Raw genomic sequence first — 17,934 nt, forward strand, 5'->3', positions numbered from 1 at the left:
GGTGTCACACACTGTCCCTCAGTGTGGACACTGTACAGTACTGGGGTGTCACACACTGTCCCTCAGTGTGGACACTGTACAGTACTGGGGTGTCACACACTGTCCCTCAGTGTGGGGACTGTACAGTACTGGGGTGTCACACACTGTCCCTCAGTGTGGGGACTGTACAGTACTGGGGTGTCACACACTGTCCCTCAGTGTGGGGACTGTACAGTACTGGGGTGTCACACACTGTCCCTCAGTGTGGGACTGTACAGTACTGGGGTGTCACACACTGTCCCTCAGTGTGGGGACTGTACAGTACTGGGGTGTCACACACTGTCCCTCAGTGTGGGAACTGTACAGTACTGGGGTGTCACACACTGTCCCTCAGTGTGGGGACTGTACAGTACTGGGGTGTCACACACTGTCCCTCAGTGTGGGACTGTACAGTACTGGGGTGTCACACACTGTCCCTCAGTGTGGGACACTGTACAGTACTGGGGTGTCACACACTGTCCCTCAGTGTGGGGCCTGTACAGTACTGGGGTGTCACACACTGTCCCTCAGTGTGGGGACTGTACAGTACTGGGGTGTCACACACTGTCCCTCAGTGTGGGGCCTGTACAGTACTGGGGTGTCACACACTGTCCCTCAGTGTGGGGACTGTACAGTACTGGGGTGTCACACACTGTCCCTCAGTGTGGACACTGTACAGTACTGGGGTGTCACACACTGTCCCTCAGTGTGGGGACTGTACAGTACTGGGGTGTCACACACTGTCCCTCAGTGTGGGACACTGTACAGTACTGGGGTGTCACACACTGTCCCTCAGTGTGGGACTGTACAGTACTGGGGTGTCACACACTGTCTCCTCAGTGTGGGAACTGTACAGTACTGGGGTGTCACACACTGTCCCTCAGTGTGGGACTGTACAGTATTGGGGTGTCACACACTGTCTCTCAGTGTGGGGAATGTACAGTACTGGGGTGTCACACACTGTCCCTCAGTGTGGGCACTGTACAGTACTGGGGTGTCACATACTGTCCCTCAGTGTGGGGAACTGTACAGTACTGGGGTGTCACACACTGTCCCTCAGTGTGGGGACCTGTACAGTACTGGGGTGTCACACACTGTCCCTCAGTGTGGGGACTAGCTACAGTACTGGGGTGTCACACACTGTCCCTCAGTGTGGGACTGTACAGTACTTGGGGTGGTCACACACTGTCCTCAGTGTGGGGACTGTACAGTACTGGGGTGTTCACACACTGTCCCTCAGTGTGGGGAACTTGTCAGTACTGGGGTGTCACACACTGTCCCTCAGTGTGGGGTACTGTACAGTACTGGGGTGTCACACACTGTCCCTCAGTGTGGACCTGTACAGTACTGGGGTGTCACACACTGTCTCTCAGTGTGGACTGTAACAGTACTGGGGTGTCACACACTGTCTCTCAGTGTGGGAACTGTACAGTACTGGGGTGTCACACACTGTCCCTCTGTGTGGACTCTGTACAGTACTGGGGTGTCACACACTGTCCCTCAGTGTGGGATACTGTACAGTACTGGGGTGTCACACACTGTCCCTCAGTGTGGGGACTGTACAGTACTGGGGTGTCACACACTGTCCCTCAGTGTGGGGATTGTACAGTACTGGTGTGTCACACACTGTCCCTCAGTGTGGGACTGTACAGTACTGGGGTGTCACACACTGTCTCTCAGTGTGGACACTGTACAGTACTGGGGTGTCACACACTGTCCCTCAGTGTGGGGACTGTACAGTACTGGGGTGTCACACACTGTCCCTCAGTGTGGGACACTGTACAGTACTGGGGTGTCACACACTGTCCCTCAGTGTGGGGCCTGTACAGTACTGGGGTGTCACACACTGTCCCTCAGTGTGGGGACTGTACAGTACTGGGGTGTCACACACTGTCCCTCAGTGTGGGGCCTGTACAGTACTGGGGTGTCACACACTGTCCCTCAGTGTGGGACCTGTACAGTACTGGGGTGTCACACACTGTCCCTCAGTGTGGGGACTGTACAGTACTGGGGTGTAACACACTGTCCCTTCAGTGTGGGGACTGTACAGTACTGTACTGTCCCTCAGTGTGGGGACTGTACAGTACTGAGGGTGTCACACACTGTCCCTCAGTGTGGGAACTGTACAGTACTGGGGTGTCACACACTGTCCCTCAGTGTGGGGAATGTACAGTACTGGGGTGTCACACACTGTCCCTCAGTGTGGGGATTGTACAGTACTGGGGTGTCACACACTGATCCCTCAGTGTGGGACACTGTACAGTACTGGGGTGTCACACACTGTCCCTCAGTGTGGGGACTGTACAGTACTGGGGTGTCACACACTGTCCCTCAGTGTGGGGACTGTACAGTACTGGGGTGTCACACACTGTCCCTCAGTGTGGGGACTGTACAGTACTGGGGTGTCACACACTGTCCCTCAGTGTGGACACTGTACAGTACTGGGGTGTCACACACTGTCCCTCAGTGTGGGACTGTACAGTACTGGGGTGTCACACACTGTCGCTTAGTGTGGGGACTGTACAGTAGTGGGGTGTCACACACTGTCTCTCAGTGTGGACATTGTGCAGTACTGGGGTGTCACACACTGTCTCTCAGTGTGGACACTGTACAGTACTGGGGTGTCACACACTGTCCCTCAGTGTGGGGAATGTACAGTACTGGGGTGTCACACACTGTCTCTCAGTGTGGGGGCTGTACAGTACTGGGGTGTCACACATTGTCTCTCAGTGTGGGGACTGTACAGTACTGGGGTGTCACACATTGTCCCTCAGTGTGAGGACTGTACAGTACTGGGGTGTCACACATTGTCCCTCAGTGTGGGGACTGTACAGTACTGGGGTGTCACACACTGTCCCTCAGTGTGCACACTGTACAGTACTGGGGTGTCACACACTGTCCCTCAGTGTTGACACTGTACAGTACTGGGTGTCACACACTGTCCCTCAGTGTTGACACTGTACAGTACTGGGGTGTCACACACTGTTGGTCAGTGTGGGGAATGTACAGTACTGGGGTGTCACACACTGTCTCTCAGTGTGGACAATGTACAGTACTGGGGTGTCACACACTGTCCCTCAGTGTGGGGACTGTACAGTACTGGGGTGTCACACACTGTCCTTCAGTGTGGGAACTGTACAGTACTGGGGTGTCACACACTGTCCCTCAGTGTGGGGACTGTACAGTACTGGGGTGTCACACACTGACTCTCAGTGTTGGCACTGTACAGTACTGGGGTGTCACACACTGTCCCTCAGTGTGGGCACTGTACAGTACTGGGGTGTCACACACTGTCCCTCAGTGTGGGGACTGTACAGTACTGGGGTGTCACACACTGTCCCTCAGTGTGGGGACTGTACAGTACTGGGGTGTCAGCACACTGTCCCTCAGTGTGGGGACTGTACAGTACTGGGGTGTCACACACTGTCCCTCAGTGTGGGGACTGTACAGTACTGGGGTGTCACACACTGTCTCTCAGTGTGGGGACTGTACAGTACTGGGGTGTCACACACTGTCCCTCAGTGTGGGGACTGTACAGTACTGGGGTGTCACACACTGTCTCTCAGTGTGGGACTGTACAGTACTGGGGTGTCGCACACTGTCCCTCAGTGTGTGGACTGTACAGTACTGGGTAATCACACACTGTCCCTCAGTGTGGGGACTGTACAGTACTGGGGTGTCACACACTGTCCCTCAGTGTGGACACTGTACAGTACTGGGGTGTCACACACTGTCCCTCAGTGTGTGGACTGTACAGTACTGGGGTGTCACACACTGTCCTCTCAGTGTGCGGACTGTACAGTACTGGGGTGTCACACACTGTCCCTCAGTGTGCGGACTGTACAGTATTTGGGTGTCACACACTGTCCCTCAGTGTGTGGACTGTACAGTACTGGGGTGTAACACTGCCCCTCAGTGTGGGGACTGTGCAGTACTGGGGTGTCACACACTGTCCCTCAGTGTGGATACTGTACAGTACTGGGGTGTCACACACTGTCCCTCAGTGTGGACACAGTACAGTACTGGGGTGTCACACACTGTCCCTCAGTGTGGATACTGTACAGTACTGGGGTGTCACACACTGTCCCTCAGTGTGGGGACTGTACAGTACTGGGGTGTCACACACTGTCCCTCAGTGTGGACACTGTACAGTACTGGGGTGTCACACACTGTCCCTCAGTGTGGGGATCTGTACAGTACTGGGGTGTCACACACTGTCCCTCAGTGTGGGACACTGTACAGTACTGGGGTGTCACACACTGTCCCTCAGTGTGGGGACTGTACAGTACTGGGTGTCACACACTGTCCCTCAGTGTGGGGACTGTACAGTACTGGGGTGTCACACACTGTCCCTCAGTGTGGGGACTGTACAGTACTGGGGTGTCACACACTGTCCCTCAGTGTGGGACTGTACAGTACTGGGGTGTCACACACTGTCTCTCAGTGTGGGGACTGTACAGTACTGGGGTGTCACACACTGTCCCTCAGTGTGGACACTGTACAGTACTGGGGTGTCACACACTGTCCCTCAGTGTGTGGATTGTACAGTTCTGGGGTGTCACACACTGTCCCTCAGTGTTGACACTGTACAGTACTGGGGCGTCACACACTGTCCCTAAGTGTGGGGAATGTACAGTACTGGGGTGTCACACACTGTTGGTCAGTGTGTGGACTGTACAGTATTTGGGTGTCACACACTGTCCCTCAGTGTGGGGACTGTACAGTACTGGGGTGTCACACACTGTCCCTCAGTGTGGACACTGTACAGTACTGGGGTGTAACACACTGTCCCTCAGTTTGGGGACTGTACAGTACTGGGGTGTCACACACTGTCTCTCAGTGTGGGGGCTGTACAGTACTGGGGTGTCACACACTGTCCCTCAGTGTGGACACTGTACAGTACTGGGGTGTCACACACTGTCTCTCAGTGTGGGGGCTGTACAGTACTGGGGTGTCACACAGTGTCCCTCAGTGTGGACACTGTACAGTACTGGGGTGCCATACACTGTCCTTCAGTGTGGGAACTGTACAGTACTGGGGTGTCACACACTGTCCCTCAGTGTGGGATACTGTACAGTACTGTGGTGTCACACACTGTCCCTCAGTGTGGGGATTGTGCAGTACTGGTGTGTCACACACTGTCCCTCAGTGTGGACACTGTACAGTACTGGGGTGTCACACACTGTCTCTCAGTGTTGACACTGTACAGTACTGGGGTGTCACACACTGTCCCTCAGTGTGGGGACTGTACAGTACTGGGGTGTCACACACTGTCCCTCAGTGTGGGGACTGTACAGTACTGGGGTGTCACACACTGTCCCTCCGTGTGGGGACTGTACAGTACTGGGGTGTCACACACTGTCCCTCAGTGTGGACACTGTACAGTACTGGGGTGTCGCACACTGTCTCTCAGTGTTGGGTTGCACAGTACTGGGGTATCACACACGGTCTCTCAGTGTGGGGACTGTACAGTACTGGGGTGTCACACTCTGTCCCTCAGTGCTGACATTGCACAGTACTGGGGTGTCACACACTGTCCTCAGTGTGGACACTGTACAGTACTGGGGTGTCACACACTGTCCCTCAGTGTGGGGACTGTACAGTACTGGGGTGTCACACACTGTCCCTCAGTGTGGGGACTGTACAGTACTGGGGTGTCACACACTGTCCCTCAGTGTGGGGACTGTACAGTACTGGGGTGTCACACACTGTCCTACAGTGTGTGACACTGTACAGTACTGGGGTGTCACACACTGTCCTCAGTGTGGGGACTGTACAGTACTGGGGTGTCACACACTGTCCCTCAGTGTGGGGACTGTACAGTACTGGGGTGTCACACACTGTCCCTCAGTGTGGGGACTGTACAGTACTGGGGTGTCACACACTGTCCCTCAGTGTGGACTGTACAGTACTGGGGTGTCACACACTGTCCCTCAGTGTGGGGACTGTACAGTACTGGGGTGTACACACACTGTCCCTCAGTGTGGGGACTGTACAGTACTGGGTGTCACACACTGTCCCTCAGTGTGGGGACGGTACAGTACTGGGGTGTCGCACACTGTCCCTCAGTTTGGGGACTGTACAGTACTGGGGTGTCGCACACTGTCCCTCAGTTTGGGGACTGTACAGTACTGGGGTGTCGCACACTGTCCCTCAGTTTGGGGACTGTACAGTACTGGGGTGTCACACACTGTCCCTCAGTGTGGGGACTGTACAGTACTGGGGTGTCACACACTGTCCCTCAGTGTGGGGACGGTACAGTACTGGGGTGTCGCACACTGTCCCTCAGTTTGGGGACTGTACAGTACTGGGGTGTCACACACTGTCCCTCAGTGTGGGGACTGTACAGTACTGGGGTGTCACACACTGTCCCTCAGTGTGGGGACTGTACAGTACTGGGGTGTCACACACTGTCCCTCAGTGTGGGTTCTGTGCAGAACTGGGGTGTCACACACTGTCTCTCAGTGTAGGTTCTGTGCAGAACTGGGGTGTCACACACTGTCTCTCAGTGTGGACAAGGTACATTTCTGGGATGTAACACTGCCCCTCAGTGTGGGGACTGTACAGTAGTGGGGTGTCACTCACTGTCCCGCAGTGTGGATACAGTACAGTACTGGGGTGTCACACACTGTCCCTCAGTGTGGGGGCTGTACAGTACTGGGGTGACACACACTGTCTCTCAGTGTTTACACTCTACAGTGCTGGGGTGTCACACACTGTCCTTCAGTGTGGGAACTGTACAGTACTGGGGTGTCACACACTGTCCCTCAGTGTGGACATTGTACAGTACTGGGGTGTCACACACTGTCTCTCAGTGTGGACAATGTACATTACTGGGGTGTAACACTGCCCCTCAGTGTGTGGACTGTACAGTACTGGGGTGTCACACACTGTACCTCAGTGTGGACACTGTACAGTACTGGGGTGTCACACACTGTCCCTCAGTGTGGGGACTGTACAGTACTGGGGTGTCACACACTGTCCCTCAGTGTGGACACTGTACAGTACTGGGGTGTCACACACTGTCTCTCAGTGTTGACACTGTACAGTACTGGGGTGTCACACACTGTCCCTCAGTGTGGGATTGTACAGTACTGGGGTGTCACACACTGTCCCTCAGTGTGGGGATTGTGCAGTACTGGTGTGTCACACACTGTCCCTCCGTGTGTACACTGTACAGTACTGGGGTGTCACACACTGTCTCTCAGTGTTGACACTGTACAGTACTGGGGTGTCACACACTGTCCCTCAGTGTGGGGACTGTACAGTACTGGGGTGTCACACACTGTCCCTCAGTGTGGACCCTGTACAGTACTGGGGTGTCACACACTGTCCCTCAGTGTGGACACTGTACAGTACTGGGGTGTCACACACTGTCCCTCAGTGTGGACACTGTACAGTGGTGGGGTGTCACACACTGTCCCTCAGTGTGGGGACTGTACTGTACTGGGGTGTAACACACAGTCGCTTAGTGTGGGGACTGTACATTTGTGGGGTGTCACACACTTTTGCTCAGTGTGGGGACTGTACAGGAGAGGGTTGTCACACACTGTCCCTCAGTGTGGGGACTGTACAGTACTGGGGTGTCACACACTGTCCCTCAGTGTGGGGACTGTACAGTACTGGGGTGTAACACACTGTCCCTCAGTGTGGGGATTGTACAGTTCTGGGGTGTCACACACTGCTCCTCAGTGTGGGACCTGTACAGTACTGGGGTGTCACACACTGTCCCTCAGTGTGGGACTGTACAGTACTGGGGTGTCACACACTGTCCCCTCAGTGTGGGGACTGTACAGTACTGGGGTGGTCACACACTGTCCCTCAGTGTGGGACTGTACAGTACTGGGGTGTCACACACTGTCTCCTCAGTGTGGACACTGTACAGTACTGGGGTGTCACACACTGTCCCTCATTGTGGGACTGTACAGTACTGGGGTGTCACACACTGTCCCTCAGTGTGGGGACTGTACAGTACTGGGGTGTCACACACTGTCCCTCAGTGTGGGGGCTGTACAGTACTGGGGTGACACACACTGTCTCTCAGTGTTGACACTGTACAGTGCTGGGGTGTCACACACTCTCCGTCAGTGTGGGGACTGTACAGTACTGGGGTGTAACACACTGTCGCTCAGTGTGGGGACTGTACAGTACTGGGGTGTCACACACTGTCTCTCAGTGTGGACACTGTACAGTACTGGGGTGTCACACACTGTCCCTCAGTGTGGGGAATGTACAGTACTGGGGTGTCACACACTGTCCCTCAGTGTGGGGCTGTACAGTACTGGGGTGTCACACATTGTCCCTCAGTGTGGGGACTGTACAGTACTGGGGTGTCACACATTGTCCCTCAGTGTGAGGACTGTACAGTACTGGGGTGTCACACATTGTCCCTCAGTGTGGGGACTGTACAGTACTGGGGTGTCACACACTGTCCCTCAGTGTGCACACTGTACAGTACTGGGGTGTCACACACTGTCCCTCAGTGTTGACACTGTACAGTACTGGGGCGTCACACACTGTCCCTAAGTGTGGGGAATGTACAGTACTGGGGTGTCACACACTGTTGGTCAGTGTGGGGAATGTACAGTACTGGGGCGTCACACACTGTCCCTCAGTGTGGGGACTGCACACTACTGGGGTGTCACACACTGTCCCTCAGTGTGGGGTCTGTACAGTACTGGGGTGTCAGACACTGTCCCTCAGTGTGGACACTGTACAGTACTGGGGTGTCACACACTGTCCCTCAGTGTGGGGACTGTACAGTACTGGGGTGTCACACACTGTCTCTCAGTGTGGAGAATGTACATTACTGGGGTGTAACACTGCCCCTCAGTGTGGGGACTGTACAGTACTGGGGTGTCACACACTGTCCCTCAGTGTGGGGTCTGTACAGTACTGGGGTGTCAGACACTGTCCCTCAGTGTGGATACTGTACAGTACTGGGGTGTCACACACTGTCCCTCAGTGTGGGGTCTGTACATTACTGGGGTGTCACACACTGTTGCTCAGTGTGGGGATTGTACAGTACTGGGGTGTCACACACTGTCCCTCAGTGTGGGGACTGCACACTACTGGGGTATCATACAGCGTCTCTCAGTGCTGACATTGAAAAGTACTGGGGTGTCACACCCTGTCTCTCAGTGTGGGGACTGTACAGTACTGGGGTGTAACACTGCCCCTCAGTGTGGGGACTGTGCAGTACTGGGGTGTCACACACTGTCCCTCAGTGTGGGGTATGTACAGTACTGGGGTGTCACACACTGTCCCTCAGTGTGGACACAGTACAGTACTGGGGTGTCACACACTGTCCCTCAGTGTGGGGACTGTACAGTACTGGGGTGTCACACACTGTCCCTCAGTGTGGATACTGTACAGTACTGGGGTGTCACACACTGTCCCTCAGTGTGGGGGCTGTACAGTACTGGGGTGTCACACACTGTCCCTCAGTGTGGACACTGTACAGCACTGGGGTGTCACACACTGTCCCTCAGTGTGGGGTCTGTACAGTACTGGGGTGCCACACACTGTCCCTCAGTGTGGACACTGTACAGTGCTGGGGTGTCACACACTGTCCCACAGTGTGGGGACTGTACAGTACTGGGCTGTCACACACTGTCCCTCCGTGTGGGGACTGTACAGTACTGGGGTGTCACACACTGTCCCTCAGTGTGGGGACTGTATTGTACTGGGGTGTCGCACACTGTCTCTCAGTGTTGGGACTGTGCAGTACTGGGGAATCACACACGGTCTCTCAGTGTGGGGGCTGTACAGTACTGGGGTGTTACACACTGTCTCACAGTGTTGACACTGTACAGTACTGGGGTGTCACACACTGTCCCTCAGTGTGGGGACTGTACAGTACTGGGGTGTCCCACAGTGTCTCTCAGTGTTGACACTGTACAGTACTGGGGTGTCACACACTGTCCCTCAGTGTGGGGACTGTACAGTACTGGGGTGTCACACACTGTCCCTCAGTGTGGGGACTGTACAGTACTGGGGTGTCACACACTGTCCCTCAGTGTGGACACTGTACAGTACTGGGGTGTCACACACTGTCCCTCAGTGTGGGGACTGTACAGTACTGGGGTGTCACACACTGTCAGTGTGGACACTGTACAGTACTGGGGTGTCACACACTGTCTCTCAGTGTGGACACTGTACAGTACTGGGGTGTCACACACTGTCCCTCAGTGTGGGGACTGTACAGTACTGGGGTGTCACACACTGTCCCTCAGTGTGGACACTGTACAGTACTGGGGTGTCACACACTGTCCCTCAGTGTGGGGACTGTACAGTACTGGGGTGTCACACACTGTCCCTCAGTGTGGGGACTGTACAGTACTGGGGTGTCACACACTGTCCCTCAGTGTGGACACTGTACAGTACTGGGGTGTCACACACTGTCCCTCAGTGTGGGGACTGTACAGTACTGGGGTGTCACACACTGTCCCTCAGTGTGGACACTGTACAGTACTGGGGTGTCGCACACTGTCTCTCAGTGTGGACACTGTACAGTACAGGGGTGTCACACACTGTCCCTCAGTGTGGGGACTGTACAGTACTGGGGTGTCATACACTGTCCCTCAGTGTGGACACTGTACAGTACGGGGGTGTCACACACTGTCCCTCAGTGTGGGGACTGTACAGTATTGGGATGTCACACTCTGTCCCTCAGTGTGGGGACTGTACAGTACTTGGGTGTCACACACTGTCTCTCAGTGTGTTGACTGTACAGTACTGGGGTGTCACACACTGTCTCTCAGTGTGTTGACTGTACAGTACTGGGGTGTCACACACTGTCCCTCAGTGTGGACACTTTACAGTACTGAGAGCTCTTAAAGTGCTAGTATCACCCAGAATGGCCCTTCCTCGATGTATAAAATCTCAAATCAGAAGCGGTAACGAGTATTCCTGAGTGGCCTCTTTTGAAAGTTCTATCCAATTGGTCCCACCTCTTGCTATTTCCTCCACTGCCCTGCATTTTATTCTCTTTTCAGGAATCCCTTTAGAAAGCTACAACTGAATCAGCTTCCACCACCATTCCCGATCACAGCAACTCGTTCCATCAAAGAGAAAACCTTCCCCTCATCTCACCTCTGGTTCTCTTGCCAATTTTCTCAGATCAGTGTTCTCCAATTCCAGACCCACCTGCCAATAGAAACAGTTGCTCTTTATTTACCCTATCATATGAGTCCGCCATCATTTCCAACACCTCTAGTAACTCTGCCTGTCACCTTGTCTGCTTTATGGGAAGCAATCCCAGCTTCTCCAGGTGCTTCACACACCCCTGCTCCCATTCCCGTGAATCTATTCCGGCCTCGCTTCAATCCCTTGACATCCTTCCTGAAGTAAATTGCCCTGAATTGGCCGGGTTACACCAGCTGATGCCTAACCAATCGTTTATTTCCTGGATTTTGTATTCTTCATCGACACAGAAAGCTAAAGATTCTTTGTGCAGATTTATCAACGGTGTCCTGCCAGTTACAAAGGTGTGTGTCTTTGAGACCCCCAGGCTCCCTGTCCCCAAACTAGCTTGTACTTATCATCTCATTGGACTAATTTGAACATTGCAATTTATCCTCACCTATCTGCCACCCTATCCTTGCAAGCTTATGCTGGGGTTTAGACTTGATCCTGTCAATGAATGAAAAATGAAATCAAAATCGCTTATTGTCATGAGTAGGCTTCAATAAAGTTACTGTGAAAAGCCCCTAGTCACCACATTCCGGCACCTGTCCGGGGAGGCTGGTACGGGAATCGAACGGTGCTGCTGGCCTGCTTGGTCTGCTTTCAAAGCCAGCGATTTAGCCCAATGAGCTAAATCAGCCAACTGGTTAATCAGTGTGGACAGATCCATGGAATAGTTTTTAGATAGATAGTTTTTTGAAGAATAAAGGGAATAAAGGTTAAGGTGTTCGGGCCGGAAAGTGGAGCTGAGTCCACAAAAGATCAGCCATGATCTCATTGAATGGCGGAGCAGGCTCGAGGGGCCAGATGGCCTACTCCTGCTCCTAGTTCTTATGTTCTTATGAATTCCTACAGTGCAGAAGGAGGCCATTCAGCCCATCGAGTCTGCCCCAACCCTCTGAAAGAGCACCCTATCCCCTTAACTCCACCTAACCTTCTCACCTTTGGACTGTGGGAGGAAACCGGAGGAAACCCACGCGGACACGGGGAGAAGGCGCAAAATCCACACAGACAGTGACCCAAGGCTGGAATTGAACCCGGTACAACGGGTTGAACCTGGAGCTGTGAGGCAGTGGTGCTAACCACTGTGCCACCCTGCCGCCTGTCAGTGGAGTCCGGTTCTCAATCAATGCCGACCAACGCTCTGAGATTTTTGATCAGGCATTGGGTCTCCAGGTAATGATTGTTCTCCCTATCTTTCTTGACCATGGGCCACATCACACCACTGTGCTTACCTGAGACTCTCCGACAGGGTAGAGGGTAGCACCTGGGGCCTTTGCTTCCTGTCCACTTCAACGCTATCCCAGCAGGTTGAGCTCTCTAAAGGAGCACCATTTGGGTTCTCAACCCACATACATTCAAAGAAAATTTATTGTCCCTGTGTAGAATCATGAAGAGTACATTGAAATGCTTATTAACTACACGTATCTAGGTGTCAAAGTGGATGTAGAGGGAAGAATGTGCAGATGTGGTAGCCAAGGAACATGTATGATTATATCCCCTCAGATAATTCAAACCCTTTCGAGTGGATTCCACAATCTGGCTGTTGTTGAGAATGTTGTCCTTATTGGATGTCTCTCCTGACACTGTAAACTTAGGAAAGCAGCTTTTTTCAGGGGACAGAGATTATTGTGGCAGACAGGAAGGCTGTTTGATCAGCAGGTCTCTCTTGTCGAAATCTGCTCTCGAAGAATTTTGACAAAAGCAAAGAATGTCACAAACAATCATCCCTTGTCTCAGTATTACTGCCGGTTCCATTCGGGAACAAGGCTACAATCCCTCAGATGCTGGACAAATCGCTTTCACAACTTGGCTGTGTCCTTCTCTGCGAGAACGTTTAAGAGGGGTTTGATGTGTGGATGAGGATGTGCACTCAGGGTGCGGCGCGCTGGCTGATTAATTTGATGCAAATGGATATTTTATAATACATAGTTAATTAAAGATGGGTCTTTCTGGTGGGAATAACTTTATTCTGTTTGTTGTTAATCATTCTGATACTAGAGGTAGTGATGGGCAAGCTAATGGGGCTAAAGATAGTCTCCTGGCCCTGATGGAATGCACCACAGAGTGCTGAAAGAAATGGCTAGGGAAATTGCAGATGCACTAGTGATGATTTACCAAAATTCACTAGACTCTGGGGTGGTCCCGGTGGATTGGAAATTAGCAAACGTGTCGCCACTGTTTAAAAAAGGAGGTAGGCAGAGAGCAGGAAATTATAAGCCAGTGAGCTTAACTTCGGTAGTAGGGAAGATGCTGGAATCTATCATCAAGGAAGAAATAGTGAGGCATCTGGATAGAAATTGTCCCATTGGGCAGACGCATTGGTCATCCCTAACTAATTTAGTGGAATTTTTTGAGGACATTACCAGTGCAGTAGATAATGGGGAGCCAATGGATGTGGTATATCTGGATTTCCAGAAAGCCTTTGACAAGGTGCCACACAAAAGGTTGCTGCATAAGATAAAGATGAATGGCATTAAGGGTAAAGTAGTAGCATGGATAGAGGGTTGGTTAATTAATAGAAAGCAAAGAGTGGGGATTAATGGGTGTTTCTCTGGTTGGCAATCAGTAGCTAGTGGTATCCCTCAGGGATCCGTGTTGGGCCCACAATTGTTCACAATTTACATAGATGATTTGGAGTTGGGGACCAAGGGCAATGTGTCCAAGTTTGCAGATGACACTAAGATGAGTGGTAAAGCGAAAAGCGCAGAGGATACTGGAAGTCTGCAGAGGGATTTGGATAGGTTAAGTGAATGGGCTAGGGTCTGGCAGATGGAATACATTGTTGACAAATGTGAGGTTATCCATTTTGGTAGGAATAACAGCAAACAGGATTATTATTTAAACGATAAAATATTAAAGCATGCCGCTGTGCAGAGAGACCTGGGTGTGCTAGTGCATGAGTCACAGAAAGTTGGTTTACAGGTGTAACAGATGATTAAGAAGGCAAATGGAATTTTGTCCTTCGTTGCTAGAGGGATGGAGTTTAAGACTAGGGAGGTTATGTTGCAATTGTATAAGGTGTTAGTGAGGCCACACCTGGAGTATTGTGTTCAGTTTTGGTCTCCTTACTTGAGAAAGGACGTACTGGCGCTGGAGGGTGTGCAGAGGAGATTCACTAGGTTAATCCCAGAGCTGAAGGGGTTGGATTATGAGGAGAGGTTGAGTAGACTGGGACTGTACTCGTTGGAATTTAGAAGGATGAGGGGGGATCTTATAGAAACATTAAAAATTATGAAGGGAATAGGTAGGATAGATGCGGGCAGGTTGTTTCCACTGGCGGGTGAAAGCAGAACTAGGGGACATAGCCTCAAAATAAGGGGAAGTAGATTTAGGACTGCGTTTAGGAGGAACTTCTTCACCCAAAGGGTTGTGAATCTATGGAATTCCTTGCCCAGTGAAGCAGTTGAGGCTCCTTCATTACATGTATAAAGATAGATAGTTTTTTGAAGAATAAAGGGATTAAGGGTTATGGTGTTCGGGCCGGAAAGTGGAGCTAAGTCCACAAAAGATCAGCCATGATCTCATTGAATGGCGGAGCAGGCTCGAGGGGCCAGATGGCCTACTCCTGCTCCTAGTTCTTATGTTCTTATGTTCTTATTTCTTTAAAGACGAGCGTTGTACTTAAAACTCATTTCCATATGGATGATAGAGAGAAATCGAATTAAATTGAAGACGAGGACCCACATGAAGTGTTGGCTTGTGTAGGTTTGAGAGATGAACAGACACTTCCAACACTGATGAAGGTTCAACTCATATTTTATTAACTAACTTCTAACTGACTAACACACGATGACTGTGGGTCTAAATGATGCTAACTTAAACTAGAGACCTAAGCCTTGTCCGAACCAGCTGATTCTCTCAGCACCTGGTGTGAGTCTGTGCTGGGCTGGATAAGTTCTTGTTACACTGAGAGGCAGCACCCAGAATGAGCGGGAACCATGGTGCCCTCTGCCTTTATAGTGTGTGTATTCTAACTGGTGATTGGCTGCGGTGTTTGTACATGTTGATTGGTCCCTGTGTGTGTCCATCAGTGTGTGTCTGCACCATGATATACTGGTGTATATTATGAGACCACCCAGCCCTCCAACTCCACCAGACCCCATTCCTCCTCCAGCTCTGACCCCCTGTGGGCCCCCAATTCCCATCCATTCACCATTGGCCGCCGTGTCTTCAGTTCCCTAAACCCTGCATCTCTGCAGGGTTTTTAGATCTCCCCACCTCTCTGTCTCTCACCTCCTGAAATTGTACCCCAATGGCCAAGATTGCCATCATGTCTCCTCTTGTGGCCCAGTGTCACGTTTGCAGAGAATACATTCCCAGGCAGCGCCGTGTGACGTTCAACCAGGTTAAAGGGTTGGCACGCTATGAATACACATTGTTGGTAACGAGGTCCAACCTTTGGGGACCCTGCAGCGTACCCCTATGTGCAAAGAGCAGCCCTCGTCCAGTATGTATGCGTCTGTGGGATTTACAGTGCTCCGCTTCAAACTTTATTGTTGAGTTAACTAAACAAATGCTATTTGAGGTCTTCAATTAGACGGCTTACATTTCTTATTGTTCCCCATAAACTGTGGAGCTCGCCAATAATTAAGTGTTTTGGTAATAAACAAAAGGAATGTAATTCCAGAGCCTTGTTCATGTCCTCTCCCTGGAGAACTGCACTGGCTCATTTATTTTCCACACTCACTCCATCAGTTCCACTAACCACCTGGACGATCTCAGACACTGACAATCACACACACGCACTCACACAATCCTCACGTAGACAAACACATACACACACACAAACAAACATTAACACACACACAGACAAACACACACACACTCTCACACAAACATTAACACTCACACAAACACGCACACACAAACATACAGACAAACTCACACACGCTCACACAAACATTAACACACACACTCACACTAACACACAGAGACAAACACACTCACCCAGACAAACACACACACACTCACACAAACATTAATACACACACAAACACACACATACACAAACACACACACACACACATACAGACAAACTCACACACACACACACTGACACACACACACAAACATACACACATGCCTGCAAGACACAGGCACACCCAGCCATCCACAGACAACACACACGCACGCACACACACACTCATTCACACACACTCACCCATTCAACACACACACAGACAAGCGCACACAGACAATACACACACAAATAAACACACATACTTACAAATACAACAGGCACATGCAAACACACACACATGAACAAATGGGCACACACTCGCACACATACACACAGATGCACCCACACTCACATGGATAAACACGCACACTCACACACGGACACAAAGAATCACACTCATGCATATACACACAAATATACTCACAGATACACACGCATTCACACATATACTCACACACGCCTATACACACATACTCTCTCTCTCTCACACACACACACACATATACCCTCACACACACAGATATGTAAAGTCACACAGATATACTCACTCACATACACACATAAACACTCACACACACACACACACAAGTTTAAAAAAAATAAATTTAGAGTACCCAATCATTTTTCCAATTAAGGGGCAATTTAGCGTGGCCAATCCACCGAGCTTGCACGTTTTTGGGTTGTGGGGGCGAAACCCACGCAGACACGGGGAGAATGTGCAAACTCCACACGGACAGTGACCCAGAGCCGGGATCGAACCTGGGACCTCAGCGCCGTGAGGCAGTTGTGCTAACCACTAGGCCATCGTGCTGCCCCCTCACACACACAAGTTAACACACGCAGACTTATCAGATGAATATCAGACAGCTTGGTCCAGCTGGCAGCTCTGAACTCCCTTGGACAGCAGCATGTGGGGTTCCAGTCTGAGCCCAGTACTCGAGAAGGCAATTCAGTGTGGGGTAAACATTTACACGTTCAGGTGAATCCTGAGCCCTGGCTGCTACTCATCCCCCCCCCCCCCCCCCCCCACCACCACCCCCCCCCCCCCCCCCCCCCCCCCCCCGATTCCACAGAAAGCAGATCTTTTCTGGGGTGTGGACAGTGGCTGGGTAGAATCAGTATTTACTGACCTAGCTGCCCTTGAGAAAGGGGGTGATGGACCGTCTTAAATTGCTCATTGGTGCCTTAAAACAACTGAACAGCTGGCTCGGCTTCTTCAGCAAACAGTTAAAGAGACAGCCACATTGCTGTGAGACGAGAGTCACGTACAGGTCAAGCTGGGCATGGATGATAGGATTCCTTCCCTAACCGGACTTTTGGGGTTTCAATGGGAATCCAACATCTTTTGTGGTCGCTTCAGTATCTTTAGCCCCAGATTTTCAAAAACACGATTCAAATTGCCATGGGTGTGGTTCAAATTTATTCTCTGGATTATCAATCTCAGACCCTGGATTACTAAACCCTCCAACACATCCATTACTCTGCTGCGGTTATTTAGCAAGTGGGGTCAGTGGGATCTCACTGGAGTGGTATGGCTGGCTCCTTTTGTTCTTCTGGTCCATGTACCCGCGTGAAAGATTAATGGGGAAAATCTGCCTGAGTACAATGCTTGGTAGGAAGAGATTCTGATTGGGGCCTTTGAAGAGATGGGAGAGTCATTGGCGATCTCAAAGCCAATGGTCGCCACTGGCCTCACGTTTAACCATCTGGGTGGAACGTGCTGGGTGGAAGAGAGGCCTCGTAGGTGGTCAACTTGATCAAGCCGC

This window comes from Scyliorhinus canicula, chromosome 2 (genome assembly GCF_902713615.1).
Source record: "Scyliorhinus canicula chromosome 2, sScyCan1.1, whole genome shotgun sequence".
NCBI lineage: Eukaryota > Metazoa > Chordata > Chondrichthyes > Carcharhiniformes > Scyliorhinidae > Scyliorhinus > Scyliorhinus canicula.